The sequence below is a fragment of the Canis lupus genome, chromosome 3 (assembly GCF_048164855.1).
Source record: "Canis lupus baileyi chromosome 3, mCanLup2.hap1, whole genome shotgun sequence".
Classification (NCBI taxonomy): Eukaryota; Metazoa; Chordata; class Mammalia; order Carnivora; family Canidae; genus Canis; species Canis lupus.
In genome coordinates this window covers 77,282,980-77,300,143 of record NC_132840.1, presented here as the reverse complement: position 1 = coordinate 77,300,143, position 17,164 = coordinate 77,282,980, and positions in this window count along the sequence as shown.

The window sequence follows — 17,164 nt, the reverse complement described above, 5'->3', positions numbered from 1 at the left end:
ATTCGGACATAGAACAAGTCTCTGTGTATTATCTGGTCCCCAAACTTCAATTCCAATAGGGTAGCCATGAAGGCTTAGCTTTCTGTGTGTTCTCAAAATACCTACTCACTCCCCTTTTCTTAATAAATGACGTTCTTTCTATCACTTTGTCTTTGGGGAAGAATTGGGGAAGTTATTTTCATATATATTTGCTGTGTTCCATTAATGTTCTTCATGGAAGCTTAGCCTTTCCTTCAATCAGTGGGTTCTGGATCTATTCCAGAAACTGCTCAAAAGATTTTGACTTTTTATTGGAGTAGTTACCTTCACTTTCCTGATCATCCATCTTTGTTTGTCCTATTAATTAAGTAACTTCCTTGTTGGCTGCCCTTTTACCTTTACCTTGGGATTAATAAAAGGCATTTTTTATTAATCACCTCCATGGCTATCTGTAGGTCCTATAAGAAGCATAGATTCTTTTGCGAAGCCAAGACCTCTCAATTGCCTTCAAAAAAGGCATAAATGTCAGCTTTTAAAAATATTTATTTATTTATTTATTTATTTATTTATTTATTTATTTATTTATTTATGAGAGAGAGAGAGAGTAAGCATACACAAATGATGGAGGGGCAGAGGGAAAGAATGTCAAGCAGACTCCCTGCTGAGTGCAGAGCTCTATGTGGAGCTCCTCTCAGGGCTTGATCTCATGACCCTGAGATCACAACCTGAGCTGAAATCAAGAGTCATATGCTCAACTGACTGAGTCATGCAGGTCAGCTTTTAATGGGGAGGATGGGCTATTGTTGCAGGTCCAGGAGGTCCAGAGTAATTTGGGAATTCTAGATTTTCAAGTACATCAACACAGATGTCCTCATCCCAAGTCTCTGGGTTTCATTCCTTCCTAATCAGGATCCTACCATTGAAGTTGCTGCCTCGTGGTGGGGGGTGGCGGTGGGGGGGTGGTTGCTGAGAATCTTAACTCCACTATAATTCTGTAGTTAAGTTGTGGCCTGGTCCCCAGCTTTCGCCAGCTATAGAAGAGAGTCTCTTTAAATGCTACCAAGGAGGCTTACTGGCTCTCACACTTAACCTTTAATTGATGATTAATTACCCACAGCCTTTCCTTGTCATTCCTCAATGCATCACTAGCCCCCAGGAGCAGTTATTCAACTTCATGGTTTCTGTCTTTCAAGTCCTGACATATTATCCTTGCCAGTACATTTCATTACCCTAGTATCCTGGCCAGTTCATCACTGGTGGAATAATATATAATATATTGCATATAATTTATATAGTAATATAACAATTGCACCATGACTATGTACCAGGACTACCCATTACCACTCACTGTTGAGTACTTAGCTGTGAAAGAGCTTAGTATGTTCAAGGAGTAGTGGGAATTGGAATTAGCTGGAGCTCATGTATGTGGTGGCAAAGGTGGAAATTAGTCTGAAAGGGCAGTTTAGGGCCAGCATGCAAAAGGCCCTCAGCATCCAGCTAGAGAATTTGGCCCCATAGAAAATAGATAATGGAGATTTTACAACACCAATTTGTCTTAATCATAGGGAATTCAGAAAGATCTAACTTGTAGCAATGTGGACAATACAGATAGTCTAGAATAAGGCCAACCAATTAAGATGCTACCACAGTAGTCCGGGGGTCAGAGACTGCCAACTGCCTACGCAATTTCTATTCTCCCTTATTCCTTAGGAATAGATCTCTATGGTGTCAAAGGGAGCGTTGTGTTTAGCCTTCCTCACAGATAGGAGGCATCACTGAATGTAAGAGAAAGACACTCTGTAAGGCTTTTGAGAAGACTGTGTTAAGATGCCTAAATCTGCAGAAGGCAAGTGTGGAGGGTGGAATAATGCTCCCCAAAGATGTCCACACCCTAATCCCCAGAACCTATGAATATGCTATTTTAGGCAGCAGATGTAATCAATGCTGTTAACTAGCTGGATCCTGGATTATCTGGGTGGGCCCTGTGTAATTACAAAGATCTCTGAAAGTGAAAGAGGAGGAAGAAGAGTCCAGCGTGCCCCAGTGTGAGGACTCTACCCACTGCTGCTGGCTTTGAAAATGGGGGAGGGGACCCAAAGTTTAGGAATGCAGTGTCCTATTATAGAGGATGGAAAAGGTGGGGAAATAGATCCTCTCCTACAGCTTCCAGAAGGAAAGGCAGTCCCGTTGACACCTTAATTATACCCCATTGAGACCCTCTGTCAGATTTCTAGTCTAAAACTGTAAGGTAGTAAATCTGTGTGTGTTTTTTAAAGTCACTAAGTTGAGGTAATTTGTAATAGCAGTGATAGAAAACTAATACAGCAGTCATCTTTACTTTTCCTCCTCCTTGCTTCCTTCTAATTGCTGGGATGCAGATGTGATGATTGGCGCTCTTGCATTCATATTGGACTATAAAACAAACCTGAGGATGGACACTATGCCTTGAGGGTAATAGACCAAAAAGACAGAAAGCCTTGGGTTCCTGGTGGCCAAGTTTTGGACCACCAGCCTCAGAATTTCTTTCAAATGACAGAAAAATAAACCTGTAGGGTGTTGAAGAGACTGTAATCCGGTTCCTATTAATAGCTAAATATAATGCCCGAATAAATTAGTAGTGTAGGCTGGATAGCCTTGTAACTCTTAAACTCAACATACAAGCAGTCCAGTAAATGTTCGAGCTGCCATATACCCGACATGATCTTCTTACTTCTCTGATTTCCTGATCTTCACTCATTTTCAGAGCTCCTGAGGTCAGAACTCCTGCAGATCCCCTAAAACGCCTCCTTATTTTCATCTGCATGTCCAGTGAGTTGTTCAATTGTCAAAGCCTATCAATTCTGTGACCATATCTTCTCTCACATTATTTTCTGTCACTGTTGTGCTGTCCTGGGCTAGGTTCTCTCCCTCTGTCTCTGTCTCTCATCTAGACTATTACAAAAACTGGTCTTTTCATATTAATCCCCAATGTATCCTCTAAATGGCTGTATTCTATTAACATTCCAGCTTTCTTTTTTTTTTTTAATAGAGAGAATGAGTGGGGGAGAGGGACAGAAGGAGAGAGAGAACAAAACACACAAAAAAAAAAAAAAAAGAAGGAGAGACAGAATCCCAAGCCAGCTCCACAACCAGCATGGGGCCCAACACAGGGCTTGACCTCATGATGGAGAGATAAGGACCTGAACCGAAATCAAAAGTTGGACACTTAACTGACTGAGCCACCAAGGCACCCCTAACATTTCAGTTTTTTTTTAAAAAAGAACAGTTGTTCTTATATTTTTTTTTCTTTAAAAATCCTTCAGTGGCTTCCCATTACACACCATATTAAATCCAAATGCCTTAATCTTGCATTCAGGGCCTTAACCAAACCATGTCATATATTTTTCTTTTTCATATGTTGGGTTGGCTAATGATTATTTCCCTAAACATGCCTCCCATGTTCCTGATTCTGTGGCTCCTCATCCCTGACGCATATGCGCTGGTTTCCATGACTTACTCTCTCAGCATTTCCCATTTATTTCCTGTTTTGCTTGCTATAGTTTGTAAATACATTTGTTATTGTTTGTTTACATATCTATTTATGTATTTGCCTTTTCTCCAGAGTGTAAACTCCCTGAGGATGGAAGCTATGTCCATCTTAATCATTAAGTAATTACCAGTGTCAGATAAGTGTCTGAGGAAGAGCTCAGGAAATATTTGTTAATTGAATAGATGAGCATGATGTCATTGTAAAGACCATTATAGCATCATCTTAAAATTTAAGCTGGAGGGGCGCCTTGGTGGCTCAGCGGTTGAGCATCTGCCTTTGGCTCAGCGTGTGTTCTGGGGTCCTGGGATAGAATTCCACATCAGGTTCCCTGCAGGGAGCCTGCTTCTCCCTCTGCCTGTGTCTCTGCCTCTTACTCAGTGTCTCTCATGAATAAATAACTAAAATCTTTATTACAAAAAAAGGACTTATGTCATAAAAAAAATTTAAGCTGGAAAAGGCATGACTGTTTCCATCCACAGCACCCTTGGATTCAGGGATGAGTGCTCATCCTCTTGAGAGAAGACCAGAAAGCAGTGTACTCTGATGGTGGGGAGGCAAGGCTGTCTACAGGTCAGAGCACCAGCCCTTGATTAAGCTGTGGGGCCTCTCTGATCTCTAGGCGATCATTTTAGGTCAAACAAAAAAAAAATATCCTTCCTATTTTGCACTTACTTTATGTAGGGCCATGAGGATTATTTAGCCTTTCAAAACTCAGTTTCCCTTGGGCTTCATCTAACTGCTGAAAACTTAGTTTGCTCTGGAACAGTATAAATAAACACACTTGGAATGGAGGAGCTAAATTTTATTCTTCCCCTTGGCAAAGCATAAAAACAAACAACCCTCATGCCTAAACTCTCCAAAAACCTCATAATTACAGGAAGGAAAATATGTCTGAGGAAATTTTATTTATTCAACAGCAGTCAAGGATCTCAGATAAGAGGAACATGTCATAGAAGCTCAGCAGTAGCTGCTGAGGGGGATACAGGTAGGGAGAGGCAATGGGTTTATTCTTAAGGTACATCGAAGTCCCTTTTATTAATTGAAGCAATCAATGCTAGCAAGGCAGTCTTTGTTAGATGCTGGGCACACTATATTTCTTTGTATACCTAGAGAATTGCTGTTGCCTTTGACTCTCTCTGCGACATCACTTCTTTTCAAACACAAACTGGCGTGTGTGTGTATATATGTGTGTGTGTGTCCTGTCAAATAAGCACTTTAATTCCAAATGAGTATTTAATAATATTTTTAATTTGCAATTTAATAAAGAATAGAAACATACAAATGGCATCCTGAAAATACCAGAAGGACAAAAAAAGATATTTATTATTCTCATTTTTAATCATCTTAAATATAAAAGGCCCTTCCATTCATTCCTATGCTGTCTATATTAGGCCCTCTCTCTACCTTTCCCCCTTCTTCTCCTCCCCTTAACCCTTTCCACATGCAGAGTAAGAATCCTGTCTTATGACTGTCAGAGAAGTAGTCTATTTTTAAATTTCCAGAATTTCAGGTCTCCTGTCATTAAAGATGACAGAGAGATTTAGAAAAAGGCAAAAGGAAAGCATTGTTTTAAAAAAATAAGTGTTTTTTATTGTGACGTAGGCAGTATGACAGATGAAATCTGAAATTTGAACATATTTTCAGGTTGTGCCCCAGCATGTAGCATTTTAGAGAGAGATGATGTTCATGTATAAGTTGTCGGAAAGAATACATTTTGGGTAGAAAATTTCAAACAATTTTATCCAGAAGCTAAAGCCTCACTGTTGTGTTTTAATATGCAAACGACTTTTAACTCCAATCTGGGTCTGGAAGCTTGATCGGAAAGGCCTTTAGCTGGCATTTAGGACGTGGTGTTCTTTAGCACGAAAGCTGTCTATTTTTCTTTTCTCCGGGGGAACTGCAGTTTAGGACAGGCAACAAAGCTGGGAACACAAGCAAGGGCAGAAAAAAATTCACCCCCGTGTTCTATTTGTCAAACTGACCTGCAGGTCACAACCTGAAAGTTTATGGATCGGTGGGGCCTTGCCTCTGCATAAGCGTGTTTTCTGGACTTTGGCTGAAGCTGAATTCCTGACTTCTGAAAGAGGAGTGGGTGTGGACTTCCAGCAGGAATAGCCAGTGGGAAGGAAGTAATATTCATTAAGAGTGTCTCATGCAAGCAGTGCAGGGCTAAGCATGCTCAGTGTAAATTCTCCTGTAGCCTGTCAAGCTATGTTTGAACTCATTCCAGAATACTGGATTTACTTTTTTTTTTTTTTTTTTTTCCACCAGGAAGAATGCTCGATTAGACTGCATTTTGCCCTGTTATTCTTTCTTTCTTTCTTTCTTTCTTTCTTTCTTTCTTTCTTTCTTTCTTTCTTTCTTTCTTTCTTTCGTCTCCTTTCTTTTCTTTCTTTCTGCCAGAAGATTGGAAACAATATTCTCTTCCGATCAATTCAGTAATACAATGTCCTTCAGAGTCCACTTGAGCATTTCAGTGGAGAAGAAAAGAAACTTTGCTACCTGGGAGCTGAAGACTGCTTAGGTCAGTGAATGCTAATAAAGTCCTTAAGGACTTATGAAACCAGGAGTTAACTTTTCTCAACTGTGAAGGTAATCTATAGCAAATTTAATTGCCTTTTCAACTGAGTGGGTGTACACCAATTTTTTTTTCACACAAAAAGTATGTTTTTCATATGTTGGAGTGTTTTTCCAAACACAGGGAAAATATGTCTTTTGGTTAATTTGCATTTGAAAGAACCTCTTTTTGTATTAGAAGTTCTCTCTCTCTGTGTGTGTCTCTGTACCACAAATTATGTGTTTTTCAAACAAATATTGTGGTGAGCTGATGTAGCCATAATGGTCTGAATGTGGATGTGTTCTGTGTTATATTAATTCTTGGCATGGGTTGGTTTGGTGAAAGTTATTGCTTTTGTTACTGCCAAAGATGAAAGAGAGTTTGTTTTCTGTTGCTGTTGTTTTTGGAACTTTTGGTGGGCTTTGGGGCTGCATTGTGAGCCCCTTCTGGAAAGGAGAGTCATCTCTTTCTATGTGTAATGTGCATTTTTTGCAGTGTTCAATTCTAGCTCTGAGAAAAGGACATGTTTCTTTTTTCTTTTTTTTCTTTTTTTAAGAATCTGTGTAGGAGTTGAGTTTTTTTAAAAATGTAGTTTTGGAGGGAAAAAGAAAGGAAGAAATGAGGTTCATAATGAAGAGATTAAATCAAGACCTTCTTGATGAATATAAGTAGTGAATGCAAAAAAAATTCCATGCTATATACTCCTTGGTTTAGTTTGGGTTAACAATTTTATTTTTGAATTGAAAGAAAGTAGATCAGAGTCTAAAGTGTGCTGTCTTCCGTATCAATTGTGACAACACAGAAAACTCAGGTTAGAGAGATGCTAGGATCTCAGAAAAGGCAACTTTGCAAAGGCGACCCCTTTAAAGCATCTGAGGACTAAGGTTCCGAAGCCACATGGCTTCATGAAGGAACAGTGCACCCTGTTTAATTTTTACCCTTTAATTGAATTTTAAGGGTAAAAGGGGATTTATTTCTTTTCAAAATCAGAACAGCCAGGCGAGGATTATTGATCAGTCAGGGATTAAATATTTGCCGGAATACAAAGCATCACATATTACCAATGTGTAAATCAGACTGACCAGCTCGCTATTCAGGGGATGTAAATGGAAATAGCATAGTTCATATGGAATCAGACACAGCAGCACCCCTGCCCCTCGTTCCCCATCTTTACGTCCCAGAAAGCGATGGTAAGAGGTGGGGCAGGGTCTGAAATAGGACTTTGCTGATGAGCTGACCTCCCTCTTTTTAACTTCTGCCCATCTGTTCTTACTGGGCAGCTGAAGCGGTGAGCAAACTGGGAAGGGACCTCAGGGGAGAGGAGGAAGAGGAGGCCAGACCCCGCCAGGCCTCTGATCCGCAGCCTGTCCTGTGATTTAGACCTAAGTAGAGAAGCTAAGTGGATGCATCTAAATCCACTTCCTTCTGTTCCCAGGGCTTTGATTTAGTACCAATTGCCGCAATTCTGCACCTGTCTCTGCTTTTCATAAGTAAAAGCTTCTCCAGCGCAGAGATGGTGGTTTATTTGTTATAGATTGATCCCCAAGGAGATAGCCACAGTAATTCAGTCTTGTTTGGGTTTTTCCTTTCTTCCCTAACATGTGGCATAGATCTTGATAAGTTTAATTGAAACAACAAATCCTTGTTGGGATGGGAGAGCACAGTTCTCCACGAACGTGTGTGTGCACACGCGCACGCGGTCTGGGCTGTGGGACAGTGCAGCTTGGAAGGCTTTGCACGGCCAAGGGCATTTGTCTGGTGTCAGGGACCCTTTCACTGCCTTGGCTCTGTCTGTATAGAAAGAGAGGAAGCACACATTCTGGAGCATTCTCTCCTCCAACTCCCCTTTCCTATCCCTGCACCCTTTCCCACTTTGTTCCCCCTTCATGACCTGTGTCTCAAGGAATAGTACTGAAACCTTTCGAGGGGCAAAGGAAACCCAAAGGCTCTTCGTGTTCACATCTGGATAAAATTTAGATTGTGACAAGGGAAAGTGAGTGGGAGAAAAAAAAATAATCCTGACATCACATTTTAAAAAATGCATGTAACTGACTTCCCAGAGGTTCTTGTCCCAAGTTTTCTAGGTGTTTTTGTGTCCTGCCCATACCCTACCCATTGGGCTTGGGGAAGGCAACTATCACATCCTTATGTAGTGAAGTGCAGTGGTTTGTCCCAAGCAGTGGCTGAGTTAGAATCAGCACACAGAGCTTTCAAGCTCCAGTTTAGGACTTCACCTACATGCTGTTAGGAATGGTCAGAAGTGAGTTTCTCCATCTTGGACTCAGTTTCCCTATTCATTGAGAGGTTTAGGACAGTGGCCCGTTATTCTGTGCAATAGTCTCTCCAACCTACTCTTGTTACTATCATGGTTTCTTAAATTTGAGAAGCACATGAGCCCTTTCAGGGAACTGTCTCGTCTTTCCTTTTATCTTTAACACTGCACATTAAAATCAATTGGACCAGTGTTAACATTTTCATCTGACAAATCATGAAGCTGAAAGACTGGATGACTTGTTGCCTCATGTCAGATAAAGGCTGGATGGGAGTTCAGGTTGCCCAACTCAGGGTTTGAAACTCTAGGTGCGGAGATTGGGGTTACTGAGTTGGGGGGGGGTATGTAAAGAGGAGGCCCATGGTTCATGAAGGTGCAAGGTATGGCAGGGGCTTTAAGTAGTGTGAGTCCCATAATGAAGGAAAAAACTCAGAAAAGTTATGTACCTCATCCACAGTCACACTTAAGGAGTTGGGAGGCTGGCTCTGAATCCTATTTGTAGGACCCCAAGGTGTGTGCTATATGGCATAGTGACAAAGCACTCAGGCTTCACTGGGTTTCTCTGCATCTTTGCAGAGGTAGAAAGGGGATACCTTATAGGTAGAAAGGGGATACCTAGCATGGAGTGGCTGTGAAGATTCTACGAGATGATATATGTAAAATACTTAGTATGGTGCTTCACACACCGTAAACCCTACAACATTTTCAATGGTGCCTGGTCTTGTTGCTGTTGTGTTCTATTTCACCCAGGGTGAGTGCCAGTTATGCTAACTGTGAATCCCAGTCGGTTCTTAGCTCAACTCCCAGATTCTCAGGGCAGTTGTGTTGGTGAGTTACCATCATCCTATGAATAGCACTTAAGGCATGTTTATTGAAAGTACAAAAACCATGCTGCCTGCTGGCAGGGAGCTAACAAAGGCAAAAGCGGTCTTCTTCATCTCCACCCAGGGAGAGGCTGGAGGGAAGTTATCCAGGCAGATGTGTCTGAGATAAGCAGTGTGGCTGAGTCGAAGCTGGTCATCTTTGGTGTCCTTCTCTTGCTGCTCAGCAGACTTCTTGCATGTGAGAAGTCTCTCTGAAGGGAAGAATGGCTAGTCAGAGGCTATTCTAGACTCATAGCTCCAGTGAGTATTGAAAAACAAGTGAAGGCCCTTGTGCCCACAGGCTGTAGAATTGTCAAGATTTTATATTTCTTGACCCTTCTGACCAGCACTGACTGGGCTGTTGTAGGTGGAGTCGCTGAGAGTATACATAGCATTATGTTAGAAAGATCTCCTTAGAGAGAGAGAGAGAGAGCTCCAAGGCCCACTTCTGACCAAATTGGGGCTTTGTAACTGAGTTGAGAACTGTAAGTGCACCATACATAACAGGGCTGCAAGACCCAATGGAAGGCAGAGCCACTCCCCTCAGAGCACATTCAGTCTAGCTGAAGAAATGGTACATATAAAGGCACGGAGCGCTTACGTGCAGACTGACGAAATAGGTGTGGCAGGGCTAAAGTGTGAAGCCAGTTTCAGGAACAGTGGATGTTGAGTACAGATTTCAAATGTCTACTTAAAATTCTTAAATTCTTTTGAGTGCAGATGCTTTACCATGACTTTCAGTCCTTTGTCTACTATAAGGGGATGGGGAATGGAGAGGAGTGTTGGTTTCTTGAGCATCTATTATCTATCCTCCACTAGATTTTATGCTCTACTCACATTAGTGTCTTTCATGTTCACAGTGTCCTGAGGAAGTTTAAAAAGGAGGAAATCTGCTAGGAGAGAAGTATCTATGGCCACCAAAGCAAAGAGAGGGCTTTGCTCTGATCCATTAACTGAGCATACCTGGAGGACAACCTCTAGGAAGCATTTTAAGTGGCCAGCTGTGGTCCAGTAGCCTCTCAGCTCCTGAGGACTATTTCTGCAAGGTCCTTAGGTGGGAGATGCCAGGCTTGCCTAATTCTGGATCCACCAACTCAACCAGAGTTGGGTGAGTGTTCACACGAAGGGTTGGTGCTTAATTGGCTCTGTGCACAGCACCTGCCTCTAGGGAGCCACTCCACTTGAACAACAGATCAAAATGCATCTTTGTGTTCCCCTAAAAGAGGCCCTTAATAGCTCTGCAGCTTCAGAAGTGAAAACCCCAGTTATTATTCTGTAGTGTCATGCAGCTTAAAACCAGAATTTGGAAACAAACAAACAAACAAACAAACACAAAACCAGAATTTGGAGTGAAATGCCTGGGATTTGGGTTGCGACCTTGGCATTTCTTAGCTGTGTGACCTTGAGTAGATTATTCCATTCCACCATGCCTTACTTTTCACACCTGAAAATTGGAAGGGCAGAGAGAATTTCCTCAGGTGGGTTGACCAAAGGGCAAAGTGATTTTTAAAAACGTAGCCTGCTTGACCCATGGTTATTCTTCTCCTCTCTGCTGCTTACTATGTGAACATTCCTGTGCTTTCTGCTTTTCTGTTCTGAAAAGGCTCCTCCTTCACTTCATTAGATGGAAGGTGGCGTGGTTGGCTGAACTGTGCAAACTGCTTTATACCAAAATATTAAAAACTCTTTTATTGCCCAAATTAACTTTGTATTTGTCATATTAGTGAAATATGGGAGTCTTTGAAGACACAAGGAAGCTAGGCAGATAATGTAGCCAAAGCAGAATTTGGTTAACCATAAGAGGTTCCCGTATGCAAAGGAGAAATGAACCACCACTCAGGGTACCAAACAAGTTGTTAAACAGGTATATTTCCACATACTTCTGAGAAGATGGGAGAACTGCCACCCTGATTAGGTGGCTACCTAAAAGGAAATAACAAGTGTTGGTGAGGATGAGGAAAAGTTGGAATCCCAGATACTGTGGATGAGAATGCAAAATGGTGCTCTTGCTGTGGGAAACAATATGGCAGGTCCTCAAAAAGATACACATAGAATTACATCCCATCTAGCAATTCGATTTCTGAGTGTATACCCAAAATAATTGAAAGCAGGTTCACAAAGAGGTATTTGAACACATGAACCCATGTTCACGGCAGCATTATTCACAAGAGCCAAATGATGGAAGCAACCCAAGTGTCTGTCAATGGATGACTGGATAAACAAAATGTGGTACCTACACATACAATGGAATATTATTCAGCCTTAAAAAAGGACATTCTGATGGGTGCTACAACATGGATGACCCTGGAGGACATTATGGGAAGGGAAACAAAGCAGACACACATGCACACGCACTCGCACACACATACACACACACACACACACACACTGTATGATTCCACTTATATGAGGTATGGAGAGTAGTCAAATTCACAGAGACAGACAGTAGAATGGTGGTTGCCAGGGGCTAGGGGCTAGGGAAATGGATACAGAGTTTCAGTCTGGGAGGATGAAAAAGTTCTGGGGATGGATGGTGGCGATGGTTGCATAACAACGGAATGTACTTAATGCCATTGATCTGTATATTTTTAAATGGGTGAGGATGGTAAATTTTATATTATATGTATTCCACCACCATTGAAAATGGAAAAAAAAATCGAGAATGTAAAAAAGTCAGTATATGAGATAGTTTGTAAAGGCTTACCCACTAGAAGTATTTGTTTCATTACTGAAATTCAGCTGTGGGAGAGGAACTGAGGAGGCTCGAAACGAGGAGAAAAAAAAGAACAAAATCATTTAGTAAATGCACTTTGTGGAAGTGAAAAAAAGAGAATACAGGAGGAAAAAAAGACTTGTTACAGAGAAATGCAATTTCCAAAATTTCTGAAAGTGAGGTTCTTAGGTAGGTTTTGTTTCAGCACTGTGTTCACATAGCAAGCTTGCCATGTTGACTTAGACTGTTCAGTTGGGGTGGCATTTAGTAGCTGATATAGCTGTGGAGGGACTGAAAGGTCTCCCCTCTTTTTGCTAGACCTGGAATTTCCTGTTGGATCAAATTTTTACTGGGGGCCACCTTTGCAAAAGGTCTAGGGTAAGAAAAAAATATGGACATCAAGAGAAATAAAAAAGCTCCTCATAATCACATAGAAGAGGGAAAGAACAGCAGCTAGCAGGTACTGGGTGTCTCTTCTGTACCAGGTGTTTATGTATATCACATGTTTTCAATTGCTGCTCAATCGATTTTATAAGGGCGGCCTTCCCAAGGTCCTTCTGCTACAGAGTGACGAAGCCAGGACTAGAACCCGGGTCTGTGAGAGCCTGAAGCTTATTGGGTTTCATCGCACTTCAGGCTTTAGGGATTGCACTGCTTCAGTGAACCATGTAGACCATCACTCCCCTCCTTTGCTGTCAGCAGCCATAGAGGGAAGTTCTTCTGGAAGAGATATATGTCTCCCACACGCAGCCCAGGACCCTCCAGGAGGCTTCGGGGTTGGGGGGCAGCATTAGCATCCTCAATCTGAACATCATTTTTAATTTTTACAAATATTCGCAGAGCAACATTTAACCTTCCTGAGGAAAAAAGCTGCAGAAGCACAGGTGTCTGGGGAACATGTTTTCTGTGGTGCTATCTCGGGTTCAGGTGTTGGGATAAATGAACCCGGAGTGCACGGCCCCTCCCTGGAAGGCTGTTCTCAGGCTCCTTTGTTTGGTTTATGTATAGCCATCAATGCATCATTCCTTCTGCTTCAGCTGTTTGAGAATCCCATCTTCTCTATTGATTTCCCACAGAACGTTTACTGCTCTCCAAGGTGTGACCTGTACCTCTAGCTAATTTATTTCTGTCATGGCTGTAGGATTTAGGAATGAAGGGGGAGGGGAGCGAGGGAGGAGTGGGGACTGGAGGGAGGGATGGTGGGGAGAGAGTGATGTGTCCAAGATGTGGGAAGTAAATTCAGCACTGGAGCCCCCGACAGGCATGCCTGCGGCTCTGGAGGCCTTCTATGCACACAGCAAGGGGACTTTGTTTGAAAATCTGCTCAGCACGGTGGAAGCTCAGCCACGGGGTTTCAGAAGGCCAGGAATTATAGCAGGGCCCCATGGGGATGGAAAAGCAATGAAAGAATGTGTTTGAAAATAACGTCTTGACTGTTCAGGAGCCAGTCACCATATTGAGCAGTATGTGGTAGGTTTTTTTCTTTTTTAATGAAATGATGGAAAACTCCTACTAGGGTCAGGGAGGCGACTAGGGAAGTCATATTCTCTTCTTCATTATGGGATTTTCAACAACAGGGCATTCATGTGTCAGTCCCTGGAACTGTGATTACAGTGACAGACATGTCAGATGTTAAATCGAACCACTTTAACATAAGCCTCCCTTGCCCTCCATGCCTAGAACATACCTAAATGACCCTTTCCATGGCCTGATTTAACCAGATAACGATTCGAAAGTCCACTTCATTTTTTTCCCCCTCTTGTGGAAACAATTTCTATCTTCTTAGAAAATCTGGTTATAAACTTACACAAGGAAAGATGTCGATTATTTATTATTTTTGCCTGGGACAGTGACTCGCATTTGCTAAGTGAGTGGATAAGTCATATTTGAAGAGGGCTTTAAAGTTTTCAAGATCTTTTTCATATATGTTATTTTATTTCATTTCCATAACAGTGCTAAGGTATTATTATTTTCTGTGCATAAGTGAAGAACTGCCAGCTTATCAGCCAGCTTGTTGCCTAGCTAAGGTCACGTGGCTAATCAATAGCAAATATAGGATTCAAGTCCAGGGCTTCTGATTCCAGATTCAGTCTGTATTACATGATACAGGAGTATCATGGACTTCAGGAGTCCAGGGACCATAATACTTGGCCAGGATCATCCACTGTATAGTGGAAGCTGGGCAGTAAGAGGCATGAGGGCCAAAATTTGCCCAACCAGTTAGAAAGACACTAATAGGATGAATCAGAACTGAACCAAACATACTGGCTTTGAAGTTTCCATTCATAGGATTTATGCCTATGGTCAGTCCATCTGAGGTATGATAAAGCCTTAGCAAGAAGGCTAGAACATTCACTAGTGATCGTCTTCTCTCTCCTCATATACCAGCCTCCAAATCCACTCTAATGCACATGCAGATTCTCTGTCACTCTTTATAGGGAATAAAATAAAACAAGTCATCTCCACATGTGTGAACATCAATTCTAATGTATCCAGGGGTGGACATTAGAATAGCCATTCGTTGTGAGGCTGGCTGGTGAAGTTCATGTCTATAAATGCCAGGCATTCTGAGAACCTCTTTCTTCTCCACAGTGTGACATAGAAGGGGCTTGTGTGACGTTAGTAGGAGAACAAGATGGTGGGGCTGGTGGGATGGCAGGTCTTTCACAATTGGAACCTAGGCTACCTGTAACTATCAAACTCTGGTGGGAAGCGGCCCACTTCAACTTGCTTGATGGCCAAGCAAATAATCCCAGCACTCACCTTAGAGCCTGAAAGAGCCTCAGAGCCTTGATCAAGAGCCCTCGGACTTGAGTGATTTTTAAAAATATATAGCATGACAATTTAATTGAAAGGCTTCTGTCCTGAGTAAATACTTGCAATTAAAGAAGGGATAATCCTGTAGATAAATTTAAAAAGTCCAATGTGTAGGAATAAAACATAACTGTAAAAATCACTGGAATAACTGATGTTATTTTGGTTTGAGGAGATCTGGTCTTTGAAAGGAAACCTACACTTTTCCTTTTTATGTGGCCGACTACATTCCCGCCACCTCTGAGGTAACCTTGTCTCTGGATTTAGGATTTTGAGAAGGGATGAATGAGCTACAAAATAAATGCTCCAGAGAAAGTCATATTTGCTTCTACATCAACAGGATGTGAGGCTGTGTTTTGCTGTTTCTCTCACCTGGAGCAGTTTTTATTTCTCTGTTCCTTTCCTTTCTGTAGGATATTGGTGCCTTCCTTGAAGTTGGCCTGAGGTGGCATGTTGTTGCAGAGAGAACTCATACCTCATAGATTTTTTTTAAAAGCCCTCATTCCAGTACTGGTTTCACAACTTATGAGCTGTGTGGCTATGGAATTCAACTGCTACAATCAATTTCTGTGTCTGTAAAATGGGTATATTAATATCGATCTTGGGGGATCCTTGGGTGGCGCAGCGGTTTGGCGCCTGCCTTTGGCCCAGGGCGCGATCCTGGAGACCTGGGATCGAGTCCCACATCGGGCTCCCGGTGCATGGAGCCTGCTTCTCCCTCTGCCTGTGTCTCTGCCTCTTTCTCTCTCTGTGACTATCATAAATAAATAAAAATTTAAAAAAAATTAAAAAAAAATCGATCCTAACTCACAGGGTTGTTGCATGAACCTCAAGAGATAATGGGTGGTAAGGTGTTTTGTAAACTCTAAAGCATTGTACGGGAAAGTATTTGTCCTGTATTATTTTGAGTTCTTACAATATATGGACAATTGGTGCTATCTCATTTATCTGGCTATCATATATGACACAATGTTCCAGCATGTTTCTATTTAACATTAAAGCTTATTTGGGGCTATGATTTGGGATCAACCTGTAGCTCACCACTAAATGCCATACACAAACCTTATCCCTGCTATGTTCCATCTCTCCCCACACTTCCTCAATATCCTGCCTCTTCTCTGAGAGTATGGTCAGCTCCCATACCTGACCCTATTCTTCTTTGGAGGTTTGCCTGGGAACCTCTTTAATGTAACTTTCTTCATCACGAGGATGTCGTCTCACTACTCCTGGAACTTCCACAAGTATTGGAGCAAAGTGCAGTGAGGAGGAGCTGGGTGGTATGTAGGGGCTGCCACTGTTGGATGGGGGCCTGAGGTTCAGACATCTCCATTCCCAGCTTGGAACATGCTGTGTTATAAAAGTAATAGAACACATAAAATTTAAGTCTGATAATGCAGAAACAATGTAGTTCTGCTACCTGATGGGTTAGGTTTTTTATGGGCTAATAGAATCTACACGCCATTTGTAAACCGCTAAATACTTTGGGAAAATGCCTTATGAATTACAAGGACTGACTTCCAAACATACATTTGGATCTCAGCTTGGTTATGACTTGAGGCTGTTCTTGGTCTGAATGTGTGGACATTGCTTCCAAATTAAATTTGTAGTATTTTATAACCTGTGAAGTGAGTTGTGACTTTGTTGGTGTGGATCACTGAGTGATCTCTGATACTGGGTGGCTAGAAAGGAAGGGTGACCAGTCCTGCTTCCACCATTTACCAGCTGTGACACTGGACAGACACTTAATTAAGCTCCCTATGTCCCCGCTTCCTCACCTATAAAATAAAAATGATGATAATAGTACTCCATCCACAGGGTTGTTGTTAGAAATGGTTCATAGAATATAGCGGGTTACACAAAGAGAGTGATGACACTAAGTGCAGTATTTTTTTTTTAAGATTTATTTATTTGGAGGAGGGAGGGAGGGAGAGAGAGAGAGAAAGAGAGAGAGAGAGGGGCCAGAGGTAGAGAATCTCAAGCAGACTCTCTGCTGAGCAAAGAATCCTCTGCAGGGCTCTATCCCACAACCCATTAGATCACGACCTGAAATCACAAGTCAGACACTTAATCTGTTGAGCCACCCAGGTGTCCTGACTTAGTGCAGGATTAACCCTGCTTTCAATTTTGTTGAACAAGAAATGACTAGCTTCTGAGTGAGGACTCTTCAGAGTATGTTAATTGAGAGTATGATGTTCTTTTTAAAGATTTTATTTATTTATTTATTCATGAGGGACACAGAGAAAGAGAGAGAGGCAGAGGGAGAAGTAGGCTTCATGCAGGGAGCCCAATGTGGGACTCGATCCCGGGTCTCCCGGATCACACCCTGGGCTGAAGGCGGCACTAAACTGCTGAGCCACCCAGGCTGCCCGAGAGTAAGATGTTCAAACAGTACTGGAGATCAAAAGTTATCACAAATACTTTATGTACAGATAACGAG